General features: G+C 43.4%; 1 protein-coding gene across 11 annotated transcripts in view; it reads left to right on the top strand.

Moving 5' to 3' along the window:
- The window catches only part of ATXN1 (ataxin 1), a 400,118-nt gene that overhangs the window by 98,653 nt on the left and 276,736 nt on the right, over window positions 1–24,729 (top strand). For all 11 annotated transcript variants that reach the window (XR_004675816.1, XR_004675817.1, XM_034985728.1 and 8 more), the window contains one exon: window positions 6,955–7,076. The gene's annotated coding sequence lies outside the window, so the exon portion shown is untranslated. The remainder of the gene's footprint in view (window positions 1–6,954; window positions 7,077–24,729) is intronic.

Genomic DNA, 24,729 nt, shown 5'->3' with positions numbered 1-24,729 from the left:
CTCCTTGAGATTTACAATACCTATCAGTACACCAGTGTCCCTCAAAAGTGTTTCCCTGATGTATCCCAGTCTTTGTTGTCCTCATTTTATTTTTAGCATAACATGATGTTTCACCATGGAATATAGCATCCCACTGAACACACTGGCTAATACATGATATATGCTACCCTCTCCCCGTTTTTTAACATGGAGCACTGGGTGTTATACACAAACAATGAATCATGGAACACTACATCAAAAACTAACGATATACTATATGGTGACTAACATAACATAATAAAAAAACCCATACAAATTCTTCATTATACTTTTTTCAACAATAAAAAAAACAAAAAGCAAGATTTGTCAAGTACTTTCTGTCACATCCATACTTTACTTAGAAGAAGGCCCATGGAAGCTTACCAATTAATTTGACGGACTCTCTTTTTTTAAAAAGAAAACCACTCATCCTTCATCAGTGGACACTATTTTGCGCATAATCGTCAAAGCTATCTTTTCTATGCAAACACATGTGCTTGTGAAACTGTTTTAGACATTTTTGTGTGTTAATCAGGAGCATCTGCTTCTTGGGTCATAAGACAGCATAATGTCATCCCCGCACAAATTGTCCAAATTGCAGGTTAGTCCTGACAGCCTAGCCGCGGGGCTGTCACTACTGTTCGGTATTTTTAAATGGCAAAAAATACCTGTGGTGATGCATCATATGCCTTTATAAAACACAGTCGCTTTTTGTAACAGAAAGATTTATAAATGGCAGTGGGTTTTTTTTTTTTTTTTAATGATTCTTTCTTTCCATTGGTTGTGAGCACAATCTTCACAGTTAAAACAAAAGAAAAGGATTCCACCGTATGGATGAACGTGTTCCCGGCTACTACGTGCTGGGCATTCTCCTCCTAAAAAATAAGGAGGATACAGTAGCCAGTCTCCTTTCTGACCACAGTGCCTTTCTAAATTTCTATGAAAGTACAGAGATCATTTCTTTGACTTTCTCTATTTCACATGTCTGTATCAGGGAAAAAATGGAAAAGTCTTAATTTGTTATAAAAACTAAAGGGACAGTAGTAACTGTACTTCATGTAGTTCAAAAGCTTTTGTTCTTGATGTTTTGGTCTTACCAGTTCCTACTTAGAAACGTAGTATTGTTTGGGGGGGCGCCTGGGTGGCTCAGTCAGTTAAGCATCTGCCTTCAGCTCAGGTCATGATCTCAGGGTCCTGGGATCGAGCCCCCCATGGGGCTCCATGCTCAGCGGGGAGTCTCCTTGTCCCTGTGCCCATCCCCCCCACCCCCCTCTCCTCCCCTGCTCATGCACTCTCTCTCTCTAATAAATTAAATCTTAAAAAAAAAAAAAAACATAATATTGTTTGAATCCTTAGTGACTGTTGGCAACTGGAAATCAGTTTTCCCTTATTATCTAAAAAAATTTAAGCAGAAATACTGTGGCTATCTTATCCAGTATCTTGGTGTTTTTTTCACCACTGAGTAGTTCTAGGGAGAGCTCTTTAAAGGTGCAAAAGGACAATCAGTCCATAGGAATTTATATTAAAGCATTTACAAACTATTCTGGAAATTCTCTCATAGTTTTTTTTTTTTTTTTTAAGATTATTTATTTATTTATTTGAGAGAGAGAATGGGAGACAGAGAGCACGAGAGGGGAGAGGGTCAGAGGGAGAAGCAGACCCCCTGCAGAGCAGGGAGCCCGATGCGGGACTCGATCCAGGGACTCCAGGATCATGACCTGAGCCGAAGGCAGTCGCTTAACCAACTGAGCCACTCAGGCGCCCGGAAATTCTCTCATAGTTAAATCAAACAGATGAACCCGATGGGAATTAAAGGACCAGAGGGAGGTTACTCTTCAGATGGCAAGAGGCCACCTTTCCATCTTCAACAGTTGAGTATATACTGTAATATATTTGGGATATCGAAAGTAGAATTGTAGAGCTATGTGACAAGAAGTTTGGCGAAGATCACACTGGCCCTTGTTTGTATAAAATCTATGATATTAGCACTTCCTTGCAGTGGAGAATTCATGTTTCAGGTATGCACATCCGAGGTAGAAAAGGTTATCTTCGAGGGGTCTTGTCTTGCAATCTCAGAGAGCCTCAGCTCTGGAGTCAGATGGCCTGAGTTGGATTCCCACCTCCGTCACATATGGGTGGTGTTGGGCAGGTGATGCAACTTGTTTGTGACTCAGTTTCTCCAACTGTACAAAGTTGTATAAAATTCCTAGAGCAGTGCTTTGCACATCATAAGTGTATTAGTTATCTATTGCTGTGTAACAAATTACCCTAAAACTCGGTGGCTTAAAAGAAGAAATAATTATTATCTCACAGTTTCTGTAAGTAGGAACCAGGGCACACTTCTGATCAGTGTCTCAGGCTCGGGACCTCCGTAACATTGCAGTCAAGCCATTCATTAGCCCAGGCTGCTGTTTCATCTGAAGGTGGGGTGGGGAGGAGCTGGGATCTGCTTCCAAGCTCATTCATATAGATGCTAGCAGGCCATGTGGGCCCCTCCACAGGATGACTTCACAGCCGGGCAGCCAATCCCCGCCCCCATTGTGAGTAACCCTGGAGAGAATGTTCTAGAGCATCCAAGATGGAAGCCAGTTTTGTCACCTAATCATGGAAATGACATCCCATTGCCTTTGCTGCCCTCTGTTTGTTAGACGAGAATGGCTCAATCTAGTCTATACTCAAGGGGAGAGGACTATACATGGGCATGAATACCAAGAGGTGTGATCTTGGGACCCACCTATGACAGTTACTCGTGCTTTAACTTGTCTTATGTCCACATGTCTGTGAATTTCAAACTTTCACATCCTACTGGCTACTTGGTATCTCCCATATCCTACTGTCTATGTGGTATCTCCCCAGGATGTCTATTAGGCAGCTGAGATCTGACATGCAAAAATGGAGCTCCCAACACCTGCTTCTCGAACCATGATCTTTTCTGTTTTGGTGAATGGCAACTCTGTTCGTAGAGATGATCTGGTCAAAAACTTGAATGGATCCTCCTTAACTCTTTTCTTTCTCTTATACCACTTATCAACTTGACCTTCAAAATATATTTTTTCTCTTATACCACTTGTCAACTTGATCTTCAAAATATACCTAGAATCTCACCAGTTCTCACTACCTCCTCCCCTAGTAATAAGATCACCACCTTATTAGTCCATGTATGGGGTGTCTCACCTGAATTTTTGCAGTCACCTAACTGGGCTCCCTGTTTTTAGCCTTATCCCCTTTTGGTCTCTTCTTCCCAACAGACAGAATGATCCCTTCAAACATAAGGCAGATCTTTATACCACTCCATTCACAATTCTCGGGTCTCTTCCTGTGTCACTTGAAGTAAAAAGTCAGAGTCTCTGTAATGGCCTACAGGGCCTCTCATGATTATAAAATTATTTATCTGTGTTTAATTGTATAAAATGACATATATATGTATAATAAATACCCTATATATGTACATCTGTGGAAACACACATTTGTATGTTTAATTATTTATTAGAATTTATTTTCTGAATTGTGTACGATGGGGATCTGACTCTTGCCAAATAAAGAGCTAATTTTCCCAGCCCTGTTGATTAACTAGAACACCCATCCCCCACTGAAGTGGTATTTCACAATGAACCTGTTAGTTTCTTTTTTTTTTTTTAAAGATTTTATTTATTTATTTGACAGAGAGAGACACAGGAGAGAGGGAACACAAGTGGGGGGGGAGTGGGAGAGGGAGAAGCAGGCTTCCCGCAGAGCAGGGAGCCTGATGCGGGGCTCAATCCCAGGAACCCGGGATCATGACTTGAGCCGAAGGCAGACACCCAACAGCTGAGCCATCCGGGTGCCCCTCTTTTTTGTTTCCTATGCTTTGTCTAATTGTTGAATTTTAGAATGGCGATGTACCTAACAGGTCATGTAAGATATAATTGTGTTTTTAGAGATCTCATTTGATATGGTATACTCCAACACGTATAAAAGCCGCTTGAATTTTAATTGGGGATTAATTATGGAGAACTTTTACTTATATCCCTTTATTTGATGGATAAGGAACTAATTCTACTTAGGAGATGGTGCTTAAGTTGAAAAATCCAGTTAGTGGCAAAACTGAGATGAAAAGAAAGAGAAAAAAAAACCTCATGGGTTTTTTTTTTTTTAATAATTATGTTTTATTTTTTATTTTTTTATTATTTTTTTTATTTATTTGAAGAGAGAGACACAGCGAGAGAGGGAACACAAGCAGGGGGAGTGGCAGAGGGAGAAGCAGGCTTCCCGCCGAGCAGGGAGCCCGATGCGGGGCTCGATCCCAGGACCCCAGGATCATGACCTGAGCCGAAGGCAGTCGCCTAACCGACTGAGCACCCAGGCGCCCCACCTCAGGGGTTTTGAGCCACTGTTTCTGACACATGTTGATCTACTCCGCTGCTGCTGCCTATTTATAAGTGTTTCAGAAAATTATCACAAAAATGCTTATCGCATTTCAGACCCTGTAAGGATATCATCTGGATTGGAATCCTTGTTTATAAAGATAACTTTCAGTGTTCAGGCAGATCTGTGAATGCTCTAGTCCCCTGGTGTTCTTTTCTTCTTTCTAGACTTTTGGTCTTATCTCTATTTATAGCTTCAACTGGCAAACAGGAATGGGTAGGCGAAGGAGATTAAACTCAAGCCAGTTTGTTTTGTTGGTTATTAGCAGCACTGCTGAAAAGTTGGCTGAAAGAGGAAAGCATATTGAAATTATTGCTTAAAAGGAGGGGCATAGAATGTTCAGTGGTTTTTCTTTTGACAAAAGTCATCTCCCACGTGGTGCATTATGTGTAATTGAGGGTCGGCTCTAGATCACAAAATGAATCACTTCCAACTCCTTCACATCTACAGAGGTAAGAATGGAAAGTTGTCACTTAGATCAGGCCTTGTTCCCCCTGTTTTTCTGTGTTTTTTTTTTTCTTTCTTCTCTCCAAATAGTGTGACTTGCCCCTCTGGACACCTGGCTTTGGCAGCCAGGGAAGGGCCCTGAGCTAATGAGGGAGCCATTCTGCCTCTCCCAGATAATTTTGCTCCACGTGGTGACAAAATCTAATCCAGAAATGGATGTCTTTCTTTAGGCAAAAGCAGGACAGAAAAAGAAAGAAAGAGTACCGCGAGAAGGTACTGAGCTTCGGGTAAGCTTTTCGAACCAACACCATACTTGGCATTCAGTGAGTCAGTGGGCATGAGTGATTAAACCCTGAGTTCGCTCAAGGCCCAGATTAACTTGTGTGCCGTCAGCCACCCTGGGCCGGCAGCTTCTTTGCAGAAGAACCGTGAGCCAGACGACAGAGACCCTCCCAGTTAAAATACCACGACAGAACACTGGTAACAAATGAAAGAAAGGCAGCAGTTTATTTTTAGTAAAAGAAGATTAATATCAGCCAGTAACGCGCAGTGGGCTCGCTTAAGTCTTCCTCCTCCCTTTAAAATTCTGTTTTTACCCAAACGGTGAGATAAAGACAGTTTGTCATGCTTTGAACTTCCTGGCTTATGTTGATTTGTAGCAATATGTTACTGTTACACGTTTGAGTGGGAGCGGAGGTACATTTCATGAAAGCCGCTCTGAAAACTAATAAAATCGTGACAGCCCCACTTTCAGTGGGTATTGGTAACATCAAGAAAATAAAAAAGACTTTGCCATTTTCAGGCAGTCGCTCTTCCAACTAGACTGAAAATATAATGGGCTTTAACTCAACTCACTTGTTTAAACATTACCCAAGAGCAGCTTTCTCTTCCTCCTCAGAAGTTCTGAGTGCCTACACGCATTTAACCACAGATAGACACAACCCCCCAAAAGTTCTTCTCAGACCCTTTGAGTCTTCTATAAAGTAATAGCTTCAGAAGGCTTTCAAGGAATTGATAATTCACGCAGTCATGAGGCATGAAGGTATATCCTCTCTCTTACAACCGGGTCATGGGATGATGACCTGGCGGTGGCCTCAGGACCTTTGGAGATGCGTAGGGTTTGGCGTCCCAAGCGGGATGCAGTCATCGTAGTGAGAGAGCTGGATGGCAGTCGTGCAGTGTGCTTTCAGAAACAGACGAGGAAGAGCTAGCAAGAGGCTAGAAGAGGCTGCAGACATCTTTTGAAGACCATTTCCAGGCTCAGATGGCCATTGTCAGAAAACGGTGGGGTGGACTTGTCTGAGCATCGGGGGAAGCTAGAACAGCACCCGGTGACAAGTGAACATTATAAGCTCACAAGGCAGAAGAGAACTTTTCAGAGCCACACACAGTTCTAATGTGTAGGCTTTTGTCTGGTGCTCTGAGTAGGATAAAGAGGCATGCATATTTTAACCATTCATTTCATATTCGGCGTGTGAAGTAAATGCTACCTTCCAACTTGGCTGGGGCAGTTCTTTATCGAGATGTATCGAGTCAGAGTGAAAACCCATCAATTACCTATTTGTGGTGCAAAATAGAAAATTTCCTCTTTCTAACACTTCATCTTTTTTTGGTTCAATCCTAACAGCATTTAAAGATATTAATAGTAGCTCAGTGAGTCTGAGTCTTTAATGGGCAGAATCAGATGAATTTTAATTCGAAACAAAACTTTCTCCTCTTCCTACCCTTGATGACTACACATCAGTTATCTTGAATTATTAAACATTGTGAATCCTTCTCGGTGTACTTATTTCAGTTAGTAAGCTTGAAATTTTGCGGGCATGTTCCCAGTGGTATATATCATAATTTTCAAGATGTACTGCCTACCCCAGCAGGTGCTCTGTTTTCTTTCTTCCTCCCCCGCTCTAGTATTTCAGGGCTCCATAGGTAGATGAGTTGTGTGATTGCTTCGTTCTGATAATTAACATGCTTGTTTGAGGTTATAAAATATACATCTGAGAGAAGCCAGGGATTTCCCCCTGAATACCAACTAACTGCTTGAAGTGGCATTTTTCATTCTGACTTGTTTTGTTTTCTTTTCTGTAGCATACTGGAGCAAAATGAAAGAATTTATTCTGAGGCCTCAGAAGTCATGCTGCTACAGACCATGAGCAAGAAGGAGTGGACTTCAGCCTGCACGGATGGTCTTCAAACACAAACGGCTGTGGGTAAGTCATCCAAAGGACTTGGCATTCATTAGCTCTAGATTTCATCAATCATCGTTGATTTGGTGTCTCAGGACAGCTTATTCAAGTGCCTGGCTATTTCTCTACAGCCCAAGCAACAGGTTGTTTGAGAAAATGTTGTTCTAGTGATGGAGAGCCAAGAGAACAACGAAATTTACTTAGTGTGTTTGTTCCTGAAATTTGCAAAGCAGTGGGATCTGAGTACATTTGTGGTTAGAAAAGACCAAAAAGGAGGGGGAAAAAAATCTGAACATCTGAACACACAAATGACCCAACAGACTAGGTCTTCCAGACATTGCTTTTAGCTGAGAGCATAAGGAATTAATCACACACGAGACCGTCGATTTGATCTGATGGCAGATTTCTTACCCTGTAGTGAAGTATCAGGGTGGGGAGGGTGAGAGGCACTGGGGTTTTCCAAGTCTTACTCAACATATATTTATTGAGCACCTTTTAACTACATATGATGCCCATTATGAATACACCCTTGGTCTAGGGGTGGAATTCAAGGCTCCAAACTATAAAGAAATAATAAATGATACCAAGATATTGTGGATTTCCAAGGAAGTTTAATCAGCCTAGTTGACCGTAGTTCTTAGAAACAGTCCTCAAATGGAAGCCAGTTCTCCCCACCTAACTTGGTGACCTCAGCCAACTTACTCATCCTTGGGGAATGGGTCACTTCTAGAAAACTCCAGTGTGTGCCTCGTTGACCTCCAAGGTCTGTTGCAAATCTAAAAATTCGACAGTTCACTCTGCTGAAATTAATTAAACAATTATCCCCTCTGATTCTTAGCCGAATCGATTGTGAGTCCTTGGCAGGTCACCTTTGGCAGGGAGGCTCATTGGACAGGCCATTGTGGAGAAAAGGGGCCAGGTACTTTGGGGTCCTTTCTCCATACTTATCTCTACGATCTTCTGAGCCAGGCCTTTGGTCAAACAGGCCTTGTGGTGTCTGTGGTTAGTGATGTATTCCCTTACAGCTTTAAAGCCAACGTAGCACATTGTTACGTGAATAGAATAGAATAGAACAGAATATTGTCCTTTAGTTTTCTTTTCTTTTTTTTTTTTAAAGATTTTATTTATTTGACAGAGGAGAGACAGCGAGAGAGGAACACAAGTAGGGGGAGTGTTGAGGGAGAAGCAGGCTTCCCGCTGAGCAGGGAGCCGGATGCGGGGCTCGATCCCAGGACCCTGGGATCATGACCCGAGCCGAAGGCAGCCGCTTAACCAACTGAGCCACCCAGGTACCCCTGTCCTTTAATTCTCTGTCGGGGATCTCACTCTTCCTTCTCTGTTTGCTATCACTGTCTTACGGGTTATCTGCCGATCCCTTTTTCCTGTGGAGCCCCAAACTTCGTTTTACGTAGCACAGAATTTATTATTTTTCTTTCTGACTAAACATCCCTTTTCCAAAGCAGAGCTATGAATGACACTTTAAATGATGCTCAGATGTCACTCTTGTTAGCTGCTGGCTCTCTGCCTCCAAGTGGTGCCTTATTTGGGTTTCGTGACAGCATTTTTTTTTTTTTTTGGTCTTGCAAGTGTTAAATTATGAAGTGCAGGAAACCACATGAATGTGGTGGAATGAAAAGGCGAACATGGTGTTATCTGGAAATGCCAGTGTTATGGTTCTCCTGGTGACGGTCCCCTCCCTGCACTCAACATACGAAGCCTGTTTACCTGCTTGGTGACAGTCTTCCAACTCCGGTCTTGATCTTCAGTCATGCTGTCTGCCATGGCCCCCTTGTCACACTGAGTCAGGAGGTTTGGTTAAGATGGTTGCACGAGGCTGTCTCTTTCTATGCAGCTCCTGCCTGCCTGCTGAGCCGGCTCGTCCACAAAGTCTTCCTGGAATGCTCAGGCCTCTGTGCACTCCTGTAACATTTAGAACGTGCAACCTATGGGGACGCCCAGGTGGCTCAGTTGGTTAAGCGTCTGCTTTCAGCTCGGGTCATGATCCCAGGGTCCTGGGATCGAGCCCCACATCTGGGAGCCTGCATCTCTTCCTGCTACTCCCCACTGCTTGTGCTCGCTCTCTCTCTGACAATAAATAAACTCTTTAAACACAAAAGAAGGTGCATCATTAAAAAAAAAAAATCTATGGATATGTAGTGCTTGTGGGTGTTTGCTACCACCCCGTCTGGGTTGCAGGCTGCCTAAGGGCAGGAATCCGATCACAGCCCCGCGTTTCTCAAAGGTGGTCTAGCCCCAGGATCTCCTGCAGCAGAGCCACCTGGGCATGTGTCCTAAAGTTGCAGATTCAGCAACACTAGGCTCAATGAGTCAGAATTTCTGGGGATGTGCAGCCCGAGAGACTCGCCACACTGAAGTTTGTGGACAGCAGTGTGCGTCTACTTGCTCATCCTCTGGGCCTCCTCACCTGCAGCGTCGGCTCTAGATCTGAGCACGTCGTAGGTGCCCAGGAAGTATTTGCTTGTTGATTTAAGCAGCACCCAACTATGGTGGTTGCCTTCATCCTTCAGTTGCTCTTAGCCTTTTCGGGATGTGAAGTCTGCATATTCTCTGAACCCTCAAAAACCCCGTTTTGTCCAAAGGTGTAAAGTCCCCTCAGTCAGAGGCTGTTCTGGAAACCTTTCAGTGTCTCCTTCTCTTCAACCAGTGACTCTGACTGCCCCCTGTTAGGGGTGGCGACTCCTGCTGCATACGGCCCAGCAGTCGTGTCAGCTCCAGGGAGAGGGGCCCTGGCGCCAGGACAGGAGGTGGATCTGAGGGGGGAGCGGTGCTCTGGGATCCCAGACGCTTCATCCTCCGATCCCAAGGCCACGCCTGCTGCCCTTGGCAGTTCATCGTGAATGCTGTTTCTTTCAGCTGTTAGGGCTCGCAGGTTGTCCATTCCGGTGGCAGGAGAGCGATCCCCTGGTGAAAAGGGATCAAGTTAAGCTGCGGTGGACACACATGAAATCATCCTCAGTGCCAGTAGCAGATTTGGGATTTGAATCTGATGACAGCAGGCTGCGGTGGTGACCCCGGGCCCCCCTCCCTCCCTCCCCCACCTGCCCCAGCAAGGGCAAGCCTGGCCTTGGATGATCCAGGAGAGATTTGCAGGGTGGCATCACTTCTAGTGCAGCTCCTGATGCCCTTGCTGGCAGGTGCAGCCCTGGGAGGAGATCAGACGGAAACCAAACAGAAGAACTCAGAGAAGTCTAGCCAGCCGGTAAGGGAACCAGTGGGCGCATCGGGACATTTATTAGCTGTGAAGACAGCCACTACCACCTGCATCAAAGCTTTTTTTTTTTTTGCAACTTTTGTTTGTTTGTTTGCTTTCACTCTGGCTTCGTCACAGTTTTACTTAAGAGAAGGTGTGTCGATCTTGAATTGTGTTAAAAGGCACATTCAGGCACAGGGACGGGAAGCGTCTTCTCCCGGGCGTCCGTCTAATCCTGGCGACGGGAGGTTTGGGGAGCGGGAAAGTATACCAGAACGGATTGGGAAATGGAGTTTTTTTTTTTTTTTTTCATTCTCAGCTAAGGGAGGAAAACAAAGCGCAGGTTTCCAAAGCAATATATATATATATTTTTTTAATTTGAGAGAGAGAGAATGAGAGAGAGCATGAGAGGGAGGAGGGTCAGAGGGAGAAGCAGACTCCCTGCCGAGCAGGGAGCCCGATGCGGGACTCGATCCGGGGACTCCAGGATCATGACCTGAGCCGAAGGCAGTCGCTTAACCGACTGAGCCACCCAGGCACCCCGTTTCCAAAACAATATTAAGAGCAAAAGAGGCTTTTGCACATGGTGCTTCATCGAAACCTGATTAGACTTTCTCTGTGTGGCCTCTTCCAGTGGGAGTGGGACACGGGCTCTGTTTGTGATGCAGGAGGCAGGTGCATAGGCTGTCAGTCAGGGAAGGGAAATGGACAGTTGTTGCCATCAGTGCCTTGAGCCTTCATTAGAGGGTTCAAGGTGGAGGAATAACTAGGGACAAAATTAGAGAAATTACGGAACATCCGATTTTAGCGAAAAAGCAAAGGTGTTGCTGTTATGGAGGTCTTTAGTGGTGCATGGAACATTTCCTTACGAGTAGTCATCTGTGGTGGGGAAAGCGAAGAGCTGGTTCTAAAAGGACCTTCGACTACATTGCTTGTGTTGTTTACCATGAGGCATTCTCGAGAACTGCAGATTTTCCAAATGGCTTCCTGACTCGTAGGCGCTGCTTTTGGAAGGCAGATAGACATAGGAAAAGAGGCATTCCGGTACCCTCCCTGAAGACCATCGTCGGGAAGCTCTTGAAAGGCTTTCTAGCTTCGAGACATTGGATACCCCTCACGTGCCTAAGCCGATGTTCTTCTGTGGAATGGGTTACAACTCGCTCCTCTGGCTGATACCATCACGGGCTAATTGCATCAGTCCTATGGAGAAGCTTTGTGGTTGGGTACAACTGAGTAAAAACCACACCAGCTCAGGAAATGCAGTGAGTGGTCTTATAATAGGCATCATCAAAACAGAAGGTGATTTACTTGGAAGGTACCTTTCCTTGGTGACAGTTTGAAAGCTTTGAAAGGCGGTGTTTGCTGTGCATCAAAAGAAATTAAGATTAAACTGCCACATGGGCACACGGTTGGAGTGAAAACAGAAAGTAACTCACTGGGGCTCCTTACAGCACATGCTTTCCCCGAAGATTATCATCATCACATCACGGGATCATTACCAGTTCCACTCTGATGATGAACATGGCGCTGTCTTCCTCTCTGGAGCTTAAGATCATTGGCTTCCATCTTCCTTCCCAGACGGTTCCAATTGGGTTAATCATAGGTGCCTCCGACTTGAGTCCACACCTCCTCCTGTCACTGCCCTGACTCCCTTTATGGGTTCCTTGTCTAGAGAGACAGGATCAGCAGCCAGCCAGTCATGGATGCTGGACACCATCTCCTCTCCCTATGCTTCGTCCCTTGACCACATGCTGGGGTTTTGCCTCTTACTTATTTCACAGTCTAGCACTCTGCTCCATTCCCCTGCCCTTGGTCTGCTTCTGCGGTTAACATCACTTGCCTGACTACTGCAGCCTCTTCCCAAAGCGTACTTCTGCCTTAAGTCTGTCCTTCCGATATTCCGTTCATCCTACGATTTTGAGACTTGTCTTCCCAAAGAAAGGGTCTGATTGAATTACTCCCACTGCTGAAAGCCCTTGGTGGCATGTGAAGTATGGAACCGTGTTTGTAACACAATGTTAGGCCTCCAGTTCCTCCTTCAGAATTGTGTATGCAACTGATTACCCATCGGTACACGATGATTACAAAGTCATGATGAAAATGGATGCGTGTCCACAGAGACTAGGACTAAATAAAGCAAAAACGAAGATGTTTGTAGTATTAGAGCAGTTGGTACTTAAATCTTTAAGAATGAGAGTCCTCTGGTATTTTCCAGAGGAATGAGTGGATAGGACGAAGTGAAAGGAAAAATGTAAAGGATTTTGTTAGCTTCCTTGCCCTACAGGATAAAATGGTAACTCCATTGCACGACATTCAGCGTCCCTAGGAATTCATTACCGACTCACCATTGAAATCTCATCCCTCCCTCCCACCTCCCCACAGGACACTTCTTTCCTTTCTACATATACTGTGTTCTTTAGCAGCGACCATGCCTTCTTTCATGTTGATTCTTCTGCAGGAAATTCCGTTTCTCCACCCAGTGAACTTCTCATTCATTGAGGCCTACTGGGAATGCTCCCTCTTCCTGTGTCAGTCTGCGGATTGCAGTTCTTTGATGATGCAGCCATCTCTGTGGAGGACCCGTGAGGGTGGAGACTGCTTTATTTTAAACCTTGTATTCTAAGTAGTAAACCCATTCCTCCACATAATATGGCTTAATAAATATTTACGACAGGTAAAAAGAAAGAACTCCTTTAGAAATATACAAATAATCCTTCAGGTGAGATTTCAAATGTTTCAGATAAACTCAGTGCTAATTACCGCGTGGTAAAAAATTAAAAAAATGTTGACGTTTTGGGTTAAACGATTTTTACAAAAGCAGTTGGACTCAGCATCCTAGCACTTTAAGTAAACTAGGAGGGTGAATCTTTAGTACTTGAAAATTCTAACGTCACGTAGGATCAATTCAGCTTCTCAGGAGCCATGTTTGTGAAGGGACTAGAAATTGCTTTTTAAACTGTTTTATGTCATGAAAAACCGTATCGGCCAAATCAGAAATCCACCGAAATGACACATGCAGTGTTGGCAGCATAATAGGAATATGTGGTATTTTTTTCTTAAGGGAATTTAAAAAGCCAAGACTGGGTAACATTAAAGGATTGATGTAACATTTTCAGTTCTGAAAGGCTATTCTACTCTAGAAATATACTTGTTACTATTTTTTCATTTCTAAGAATTCTGTTTGGTTAAAATTGCAAAGGAGAAAAAAAATATCTTGGCTTAAACAAAATGAAAAGTCATCTCCAAAATTAATTTGGCATCCTCAAAAGTTCCTTTTCAAAGGGAGGAGGAGGAGGTTTTTTAATATCACATGTTAAAAATGCCACTAAAAAAATCATCATCTGCACTTGTGAGCAAGAAATTCAGAATGGTATTTAATGGAGATCAATGTGTGAGGCATGTTATGCATCTTTTTAAACAATATTTTGACATTAGGGGAAGGCTGTTTAATAGTGTATATTATTTTATAATCTATATTATACATATCATCTATATTTTTCCTATTAATCTTCTAGTTAGAGTCAGTAAGCTGGAATAGATCCTTTCAATTTAAGATCTGCCACTTTCCCTGCATGATATTCTTACCCAACCTTCAGTTCGCTTGCCTGTGAAATTATGACAGAAGTTGAACCGCTGTTAGAGTAACGGATTAAGAAATTGGTCAGTACGCATGTACTGATCGACTACCAACTTGGAAACCTTAAATACCACATCACTTGGCAGCATCTCATGGAAGTTGATCTTTGTTTTGCACAGTGAAGAACCTTTGCCGAATTTATTATTTTTCTGTTCTGAGTAAAACATTTATTTAAAAGCCTGGCCATTTGGCTGTGGAGAAGATCCAGCAGAAAATACATGTACCTGAAGCCGTCAACGTATTGTCAAGTACACTTCCATTAAAAAAAATACACACACACACACACCATGGCTAAGGTGAACGGATGCAGATTTGCAGTTCACCGGTAGCTGTTCTCATTATTTAACTGTAATGAAAGCAGTTTTCGTTACAGCTTGGGGTGCTTCCTGATGTAGTGGGTGCTTATCTTGAACTGCCCTCCCCAGACCACGTATATTGTGGCTAGAACCTATCTAAGGCTACCTGGTGTCAGGTAGCGTAAGCAGAAGGGTCTGTAAGCATGAGTAGCCTCGGTGAGGAAGGCTGCGAAGGGGAAGACAACTCTTCGGGAGACTTTAAGGATCTAAATACAGAACAGAATTCCTTGATGGATCTCAAATTTTGAAAATCCAGCCCCGAGAAAACTGATCACTGTCCTCATAGATTTTTTTTTTTTTTTTTTTTTTTTTTAGCAGTACATAATCCATTGCTACACTGCTGTTGGAAAACAATATAATGTACTGTTTAAGAGCGTAGGTTCTTGAGGCAAATTTCCTGGGTTTGAGTACAAATCTGCCTCTTGATAGCTATGTAACGCTGAGCAAATTTACTGAACCTCTCTGGGTCTCAGTTTATCCACCCATGAAATAGGAAAATTAAAGCAGCGTCTATCAGAGCTGTAAAACCTAAATGAGTTCATGACCGTAAAGCTTTTTAAAAAAAAAATACGAAGTTAGCTGTTATGGTCATGTTACTTTCGGGGTATTCAGTTAGACAGCTACTCAGTTTGTAATAAAAATTTTCCAGCCTTTATTCTTGGTGCCTTCTTTCAAACCAAATTTACGAGTTTTTACTCTGGTAGAGAAGGTAAAATATGGGCGTGAGCCCAATCAGGGACGGTGAGAAAATGCTGTGGGAACGCAAAGGAATGAGATAGTTGGTCTAGTTATGAAGTGGAGAAGACACAGAAGAGGTGTTTTGAGCTAGATGTTGAAGTCTGGCCAGGATCCCACATGGCAGGAGGGCGACGGAACGACGCTGAGAAGGAAGAGGGTGATGTGTGTTGGAGGCACGTCGTGGACTGGCTTGGGTCCAGTGCGAGGTGCGTGAAGTAGAACAATGAAGGATTGGGAGGAACAGGGATGCTCTAATAATGATGGTAATAATAATAATAATTAGTGTGAACTATTAATTGAGTAGCTACCTTACCCCAGCGTCTGTGAGTGCTACCCTACAACTCCCTGCAACATAGTTAGCCCCATTTTACAGGGGACAACAATTGGTTTAATCCCATACTAAGGGTTGGAACTTTATCTTAAGTGGTGGAGAGCCATGGAAGGTTGTGGAATGGGAGAAGGTCACAATCAGACTTAACACTGATTGACTTATCTGCTCTATTAGACTCTTAAGTTCCCCGAAATTGAAGACAGGTCTCCTACTGCCCTATGTTCCTTCCAGGAGTAGCCCTGGACCTTCAGCATGGGCGATGTTCCATAAATGCTGGTGGAATCTATTTTAAAAGCTTCCTCAACAAAATTTAGGAGACCCTTTTTGTACATTTTCCCTTTTAAAGAGGAAACTAATTAATTGATCTAAGAAGAGTTTACTAGTAAACTAAATTCCTTTGTGCTTATGCATGTTTCATCTCATCTGATGCTCACAAAAATTTTGACAGATCATGAGTCTGACTTTTACATTGAAATTAGATATTATTAGAATGGATGGGGCTGTTGGTGCTGAAGACTTCACATGGCTTGCAGGAAGAAAGCTAGGATTTGAACCCTGGGTTCCCTGACCCCTTGCCTATACTCTGTCTTCACTCCTACCTCTGTCGAACCACTTCTGATTTCCAGTATGCAGTAGGGTGGTTTTTTTCACTGGTTTAAGGCCACTCGGCTAGCTCTCTGTTGCTTTCAGAGAAACTAAAGCCCCACAAGGACCTAATCGACTTTGTAGAGGTTGATGGGAAAGAAATTATCTTCAGCTGTCCTCAGGACCAGCATCCTTCTAAATGATGCTGCTGGCAGGTGGCCATTTCTAGGAGCCCATCAAATTAGCCACTTGGAAGAGCCTGGCATCCTGTGTTGGGTACCACGCAGAGTGAACTTGCTCTTCACAGGAAAACAGAGTTTGGGGGTGAGAATATCGCATGAACCCTAGATTTAAGGGAAGCACTTTGCTTCTTCCATCTGATTGATGCCAAATTTATTTCACTAAAAAACACTCAGCAACAGGCAGAGCAGCATGTTCCAAAGGCTGCCTGGAATTTGCAGTGACATTTAGTGAAAGGGGACGTTCAGGTCCAACTACCAAAGGTCATGGCCTGAGAACCTACAGGCACGCATTATGTAAATTCAGCCCAAATCTATATTAACCTGACAAGTTTTGGAACGGTTATCTGCTCTATGAAATTGATCCTCAGTAAGATTCTCCAGAATATCAGATCTGCTTAATGCATTTAAATCAGTACTTGTAAATTCTTGACAACCCTGCTGGTGCCGATTAGCAGAGGCTTATCTCGCCTGCAGCTGGACCCACTTTGCAGGAATGGACATGGTTTTCTCTGTTTTCCTGATGGGCACCCACATTGGTGCCTCGGCACTGCCCTCATGCACTTGGGAGAGTCAGTGAGCTTACAGTACTCTGTCTTGGGGACCTAGCCATCAATCCAGCACCCCACTTTCAAAGTGTCTTTAATTTGATTTTTAAATATATATATATATATATTTTAATTGTGGTAAATACATATAACATAAAGCTTGCCACTGCAGGCATTTATAAGAGTACGATTCAGTGACTTTAAGTATGCTCGCAGTATTGTGCAACCATCAGAGATTTTCATCATCCCAAACAGAAACTCTGTAAAACACTTACTCCCCATTCCTTTCTCTCTGCAGCTCCTAGTAACCTCTACTCTACTTTCTACCTTGATGAGTTTGCCTATTTTAGCTACCACCTATGCCTGGAGTTACACAATGTCTCTTTTTGTGTCTAGCCCTTAATTTATTTTTATTTATTTTTATTTTTATTTTTAAAGATTTTATTTATTTATTTTGAGAGAGAGAATGAGAGAGAGCGAGCACATGAGAGGGGGGAGGGTCAGAGGGAGAAGCAGACCCCCTGCTGAGCAAGGAGCCCGATGCGGGACTCGATCCCAGGACTCCAGGATCATGACCTGAGCCGAAGGCAGTCGCTTAACCAACTGAGCCACCCAGGCGCCCTAGCCCTTAATTTATTTTTAACATCGTGTTCCAAATAAACTTTTCTCATGTATTCACTTTTAATACTTTATTGTATTAATAATTATCAATAAGTTATAATTTTCATTCTAATTTAGGAAACTAGGTTCTGTAAGGATATGAGTAAGCAACAAACTTTAAATTATAAAATAAGTAAGGCACAGAGATTGAAAAGTACAGCATAGGGAATATAGCCAATAATACCGTAATAATGTTGCATGGTGACAGATGGTAACTACACTTACATGGTGCTGAGCACTGAGTAATGTACAGAACTGTCGAATCAATATGTTGCACACCTGAAACTAATATAGCCTCGTATGTTATACTTATACTCCATCTTTTTTTTTTATACTGCAATTGAAAAAAGGAATACGAGTACATGGAAGACATAGAAAATATTTTCATTAGGAACTGAAGAAAATAACATTTGGAAGACAAAACTCAAACGCGTCATAGGTAATTTCACATTCCTCTTTGGGGCTGATCCTCCCCTGCTTGGGGTTCGCCCCTCTTCAGCCTGCATTCTCTGCAGAATTTCTACAGGCAGGTTTGCATTTCCCGAATGCCTCCAAGGAAGAATTTGGAATTTGTTAGATACCGTCTTTGGGCTGGCTTGCCTTTTATTCTTCTTTTTGTTGATTTTCAAATTAATCATCCCCTTTCCTTGCTTCTGTCCAGCAGCAGGCAGAAACATGTGATGACTGCGCTCGGAAAATTCGTGAATCACACAGCCCTCTGCTTGCGGTGATGTTACGCAAAGCAGAAGTAATTCCTTTCTGCAGAGAAACAAAAGCATTGTAATTTTACTGCAGCAGTGAAATTGTAGTAGAGGTGAACATAAGTCTTCTGCTATTTACATCTTTAATGAGCCACAATTAAAAGTAGTGGGTTGGCGTGTCAGAGTGAATGTGTTATTTTCAGATTTCTATTCTAGGCATTGCCACTGCTGGTCTAAGTGGCACTTCATTGGCACCCTGGGGCTCCGAGAGCCTTAAGAAAGAAAGCCCAGAAAGGTCTAATCTACTTCCTGAAAGTTAATGGAACAGTAATGACTTTCTGCTGTGCTAAAGGTAGAGCTTTGCCTCAGATCCCAGAAGCGCCTGTGATTCTCAAATCTTCTGTCACGGTACATCTTTTCCTTCTGGTGAAAGGCTCCATGGATTGATTTAATGTTGAGGTACTCTAGAGATTTTTCTCCCTTCCCATTTTGCCTTGCCATAATTAAGATGTATTGGCACCTGGGTGGCTCAGTCAGTTAAGCGTCTGCCTTCGGCTCAGGTCATGATCCCAGGGTCCTGGGATCGAGCCCCGCATCGGGCTCCCTGCTCAGCGGGGAGTCTGCTTCTCCCTCTCCACTCATGTTCTCTCTCTCTCTCTGTCTCTCTCAAATAAGTAAATAAAATCTTAAAAAAAAAAGATGTACTGGGGTGCTCTCCTTGCGCTGGGTACCTGGTGTGGGGCGAGGCAGAACATTGTGTTGTAAAAGGCCCTTTCCCCAGCTCTGACTGAGCCCAGACCTGAGCTCATCCATCTCAGGGGTACTGTGTTAGATCACTCAGCACTGTCCTTCCCCACCTCATCCTCATCCTCAAGGATAACTGCTGAGTTTAGCTGCACTGAGATACTAATCTGAGACACTCTCTTAGGGACCCTTAGATGGGTTTCCGCAGATTATGCACTGCTGCTAAATAAGTTACTGTGGACAAGAGGTTTTCCTGACAAGGTAGTAAAGCCACATACTGGGATTCACGTCATAGCTCATCTAAAAACATCATGTGTAAACAGTTCTGTTTACCTGCTTGAGCTCAGCAAAAATGTGCATGGAAGTATTTGCAGTACAGTGCCGGAGAGGACTGTGAAGAAATATGTAGATCTTGGCCACTGGCAGGTGTCCCCACCCTTGTGATGCATGCATACGGCTGAATGTGTCACGGACCAGGTACATTTTTCTTAAAGCTAATGATGCTTCAGCTTCGAAGCCCCTTACTTGCACAGGCCCTTCCTAAGAGCTGGTATCGAATTCTAGGTTGGTGATTTCGTGAACTCTTTCTGAAAGACCCACCCACCAATACTCTCTCCCATTCCTTGAATAACCTGGTAAGCTTCAGACCCCACAGACTGGATCCACCTCTGAGCAAGAATATGTATAAACCATGCCTGTGCATACAGTAATTAAATAAATTCACTTTTCCTTCATAGCAGTTGTGAAATTCCCGAAAATCTGCCAGCCCACAAAATAGGAAAATTAAGGGTCTGTGCAGAGCCTTTAGTATTGTTACTCGTTGTTTCCAAGGAAATGTGTATCTTGGACATTTAGCAAATAATAATATGTTTAACTGATAGTGATTATGTCCTAAATTTCCCAAAGTGATGACTGACAGTTATGAATCACATAGTCCTGGGACTCTCCCTTCCCCCACTTGCCCTTTGCCTGGAGCAGTTACAGTGTATCAGAGTTTCTTAGGAGTTTAGTACAGTCCAACTATATATATAGCTTCTTAGCTTATCCCCATGCCACCTAAAGAAAAATTAATTTAGTGGCGATTTTATGAAACATTTTTTCCCAGCTTGACATGGTTATTTGAAGATAAATAATTTTCCCTGCTAAGGAGTCACTTGTTACCGGTGACTTTGATTTTGAGAAACAGCTGTTGATTTCTAGTGTACTAAATTTCTTTCTTCCTTTTCCAAAGAGTGGTTTTATGGTTCCCAGTCTTTCATTAGGTGTAAAAGTTAATTTGGTCTAGAATAGTTCTTAAAATGCACGTGGTAGTCAAGCTATGACATTTCCTACTGAAATAGCCATGCCATGGCCTGGGAAGAAAAGACCCCAATTAAATAAAACCCATTTTTTAAAAAAGAAGAATAAAGTATTTGTCTATAAAAAAGATTCTAAATTCATTAATGGTATTTATTAACCATTTACAGTTTTTATCAGTCAGGTATCTTGAGGTGCGATGTCATAGAACATGAAGGGTGAATGACAGTTGGTGTAGGCAGAAGGTCCCTACGCATGATGCCCAGCAGAGCGACCACCAAGTGCAAAATAGCAAAATACATTTTATCCTGCCTGAAAAAGGAGGCCTGTTCCAGTGGCCTGCTTGACAACAAAACTTATCTTGATGACTTAGGCACAGTGGAGGGCTGGGAAGGGGGAGAAGCAAGCAGATGGGATGATGTAGAGTTAGAAACTAGACTGCTTTGGGAAGAGGGGGTGGCCACACGATCTAGGTTTTGGGTTTTGCTATACCACGAATTTTGTGACCTTTGGAAAGTTATTAACCTTTCTGGAACAGTTTCCTCCTCCAGAAGAGGAGGGCAGTAGCCCGGATAATCCTTGTTCCAGTGACACTCTGTAGTTGAGGATTAAGAGACCTCAGATTTACATGGGAAATGAGAGGGGTAAGAATAGAAGCAGAACAGGTGGAAGGGGGGCAGGTATGTAAATGGTGGTCTAGCACACAAGGTGGAAATACCCCTGGTGTAAATTTCAGGTGTGCGTTTCTCTCCATGGGTAAGTGACTTTGGGGGAACTGAGTGCTGCCTGAGGTTAGAGTTGAGACCTGGGGTAACTAACGTGCACCTGCACTACACCTTTCAAAGAACCCTATTTCCCTTGCATGGCTGAGCTCCTCACCCTTCCCCTAGCACAGAGGCTCTGTAGCTTTGCTCGGGGCTGTGCTCCCTTCCTTGCTTCATCAGCCCACACCTTCTCACCTCTCCTTCAGTTGGACCTTCCAGAAGCTTCTGTAGATGCTCATGAGCCACAGCAGATCATCCTTCTCATTCTGAAGCCCTGTTGAAATTCTGTCTTTGCAAATTTAGACATATTTATTTATCTTACTGCTGTCCTACTTAAAGAATCAGATACGATTGTATTTGTTTTTGCCTGAACTCACACATGTGAATGAGCTTTTGTAACCAGCAGAGTGGGTTGAGTCTGAAGGACTTGAGTCCTTGCCAGGTTGCTACTTTGTTGTTCAGTTAACACTGAACTCCCTCACATCCTCAAGTTTCTGGGCAGTGTGTGAGAATAGCTTTGGCTCCCGAGAGTTAAGTAGTCAAGTGATGCAAGCGACCAATGCAATTGTAAGCACAAGTCACAGAGTAATAATAATGAATAATGCTAATGAAAGTAATAGACATTTTCTGAGTGCCTACGGTGTACCCAGGTTCTGGGCTAATTAGCACTTTGCATGCACTAAATGTGTGCATCTGCATACATACCCACAGAGTAAAAATAGACGTTTAATTCTCACAGCTCTAAGAGATTGGAATTATTATTATCCACCTTCTGCAGATGAGAAAACTGAGGCCCAGGAAGCAGAAATAACTTGGCCAAAGTTACAGGTTAGATGTGTGGAGGATTAACTTTTTCACTAAGAGAAATCTTTGTTAGTGCTAAGTAAGTGCCAGGTCTGTGGATTGCATGGATGCCAGAACGCGTCAGGGTTAGTTCAGGTGGGATTAAGGGAGAGAGTGGTTTCACTCTGTTTTGTAGGCAGGAAGGTGTCATGATTGTGTGGCACGGAGACAACTGGGCATTTCAAGCTAGAGATGATTGCCTGGGAGGATCGAACGTAAAGAAGCTGGACGACAAACAGGTTTGTTCAGTTGGAGGGAAGAACATCCCTCCCTGTGATGGCAGCTACGTAATCAGAATCAAATGAGCGAGGAGCTATTTTGTCAGCTGTCATGTAGGCATTGCCGTAATTAGTAACAGGTCGACACCTTATAAAATCCCTCTGGAGTGTAAAGACATGTTTCTAACAGAAATGTGTTAGTCTGAAAAGGAAATAAGGTGCATTCATGTCCTGTCCTTAGGAGATTTCTTCTTGGGTTCTCTTTACCAAGTGACACGAGCTTCACACCCTTGCTTTGAACTGTCACCATCTTTGCTTGGGTTTCCATTAATTAGCTTTAGGCCTTAGGTCTACAGTCACTTGAAGCTACTCAGGACATATTTGCTCCAGTGTCCCTGGACAGCTTGGGATCTTTGCCTTTTCTGACACGTCTGCCTTGCCCTAGCAGCCACATTCCACGCTCAGCGTGGCAGGTGCCTCTCGGGGAGAGGAGTGTAGTAACATCTGTTGACAAACACACGCAGGCAGAGGCAGCCCCTTGAGGGCTCCAGATGGTAGGCATTGGGTAAGAGATTTGAACTTGGGCAAGAACGGGGGAAGCAGACTGTGGTGACCTGGATTTGTGGGTGCTTGGGGAGAAAACATCAAAATGAGGAATTGTAGGTGTCATAGGTCATGCTTTTTTCAAGGGTTTTCCCCTCCAAACCTGGATAAGAAACGAAAAAGAAAAAAAAAAAAGGCATCGGGAGGGATTTTCTCCAGGCTTGTCAATGGCTGGTTTGTGTGTTTAATTAATTAATTAATTAACTAATTACTTTGTTTATAATCCTCCTTGTTTGGAAGAGATTTATGGCCATGCTTTAGCTCTCTAAATCTGTCAAACAAGAAAATCATATGAAGTAGTCAAGATAGCAGGTTATATGTGCCTTTTAAATGTTTCTTTATAATAAAATGATTATATATCAATAAGAGATTCGAAAAATAACTAGTTCATGTATTTACATTTCTCATCTGTTCTCCACTTTATAAAAAATGGGCTTTTCTTTCAACTTCAGATTGTGTAGCAATTTCACATTTTCTAGTTTCGGTAGAGGTCATTGTTTGTGAAACTCAAGTGTTGACATGGTAACTCTTGTTTTTTTGTGTTTCTTAAAGCCCTTCCTGCTTGCTGGAGCTCTGTGAATGCTCCACCAGTGGGGGCCACCTCCCATGGTGGGACCCTTGCAACTCCCCAGCCCCTCAACCCTGGGCTTCATTATCTAGTCTTGCTGTGCTTGGTTGCATGGCTCCGGGGAAGCTTAAGTGGTTCTGGGTCATTGAGAAAAATCTTGTTTATAGGAATTCAGATCAGAACACTGGAAAGCAAGGACTTCCTACCTTCCTATCTTCCTATCTGCCCACCAATCCCATGGAAATAATGGAGGCCCCCAGGGTTTACCTCCTATTTTAGTTGATCAGGCTCTCATGCATATTGCTCCATGAAATCCTCATTAACAGCCCTGTGTGGCCGGTTTGACAGATAAGCAGACTTTGCAGGGTCACCCCAGGGAGTGGCAAGACTGACTCAGTGCCTCCCTCTGCCCCAGGAACAGTGTCTCCAGCCTCTGCAACTTGGGCCAGTGGCTGGGGGTTCTGTGGGGAGGCAGTGAGGGAAGAATAGGGAATAGGGGAAGAGAGAGTGCTCACAATGCACTCCTGGTTGACCAGAGCAAAAGAGGAAGGAACTTTACCTCGGGGGGGGGGGGGGGGCAGGCATTAGGAGCATCACTTATAACCTCCCATTTAGACCTCATCACACCCAGGCGATGAGCACTATGGCTTTTGATAAATAGATGATGCAAGACAAAGGCTGAGTAATAAGAGTAATAGCTACCATAGAACAAGGATTCTAAACCAGCCCTGCCTGCTCTGTTTTCAAGCATGACTGGGTTATTTTTGAGCTGTTCCTCTCTTCCTCTTTCCTTCTGAGGCTCGATTTTTAGTTATTTTATGGCAAATGGAAAAATTCCTCAAAGGGTATGTAAGGGAGGTAAGCAGATGTATCTGAAACAAAACTGGTATTGACTAGCCCTTCTAATGAAGTTTTGTGGCTGAGATGAGAGTTTTACAATCACCTCGGGATTTCAGAACACTGATTTGAATGAGAGCTAAAGAAGAGAGAGTCCCATAGAAATGTGGATCATAAAGCGAAGGATCTGAATGAAAGGTGGTGGTGGTGGGGGGGTGCCGCTGATGTTAGAGGTCCATGGAGTGTCCACTGAAACCTGGGGTAGGTGTGGGGCAGATGGGGGGCCTTGGGGATTTAGCTTTGGAGTGACACGGGATTTTGACTGATGACACCTTTGCTTTGTGTCCTATCAAGAGCTGACCCGAGTGTGGCACCAATATCCAAGGGTCTCAGGGGGCAAATATGGGTGCCATCGGGTGGGAGCAGATACTGAGATTTGCGAACAGGGGTGACCAGAAGTGCCCATCTTTCTAGACCCATTTCTATGGTCACAGGTCACTGTAGGAAACACTATGCTTATGATGTTGCCAGACATCATAATATTAATTAATTAATATTAATATTAAGACATTAATATTCATGGCAGTGGGAGGCAGCATGGGCTTGGGGTCAGAGAGACAAAGTTCAAGTCCAGCGTCCGTTGGTTGTTAATTGTGAGACCCTGGGCACATTGCTCCATTCTTTGAATGATACAACGGGGAGAATAATTGTGTCTCATAGGATTGCTGTACCAAATGTAGTTAGCACAGTGCCTGGCACATAAAAGCACCTAATTATTATTATTATTATTATTTTTTA

Source organism: Mirounga leonina, unplaced genomic scaffold, assembly GCF_011800145.1.
Source record: "Mirounga leonina isolate KUSES-001 unplaced genomic scaffold, KU_Mleo_1.0 Mir_366, whole genome shotgun sequence".
Taxonomy (NCBI): domain Eukaryota; kingdom Metazoa; phylum Chordata; class Mammalia; order Carnivora; family Phocidae; genus Mirounga; species Mirounga leonina.
This window is presented reverse-complemented; position numbering and strand designations above follow the sequence as displayed.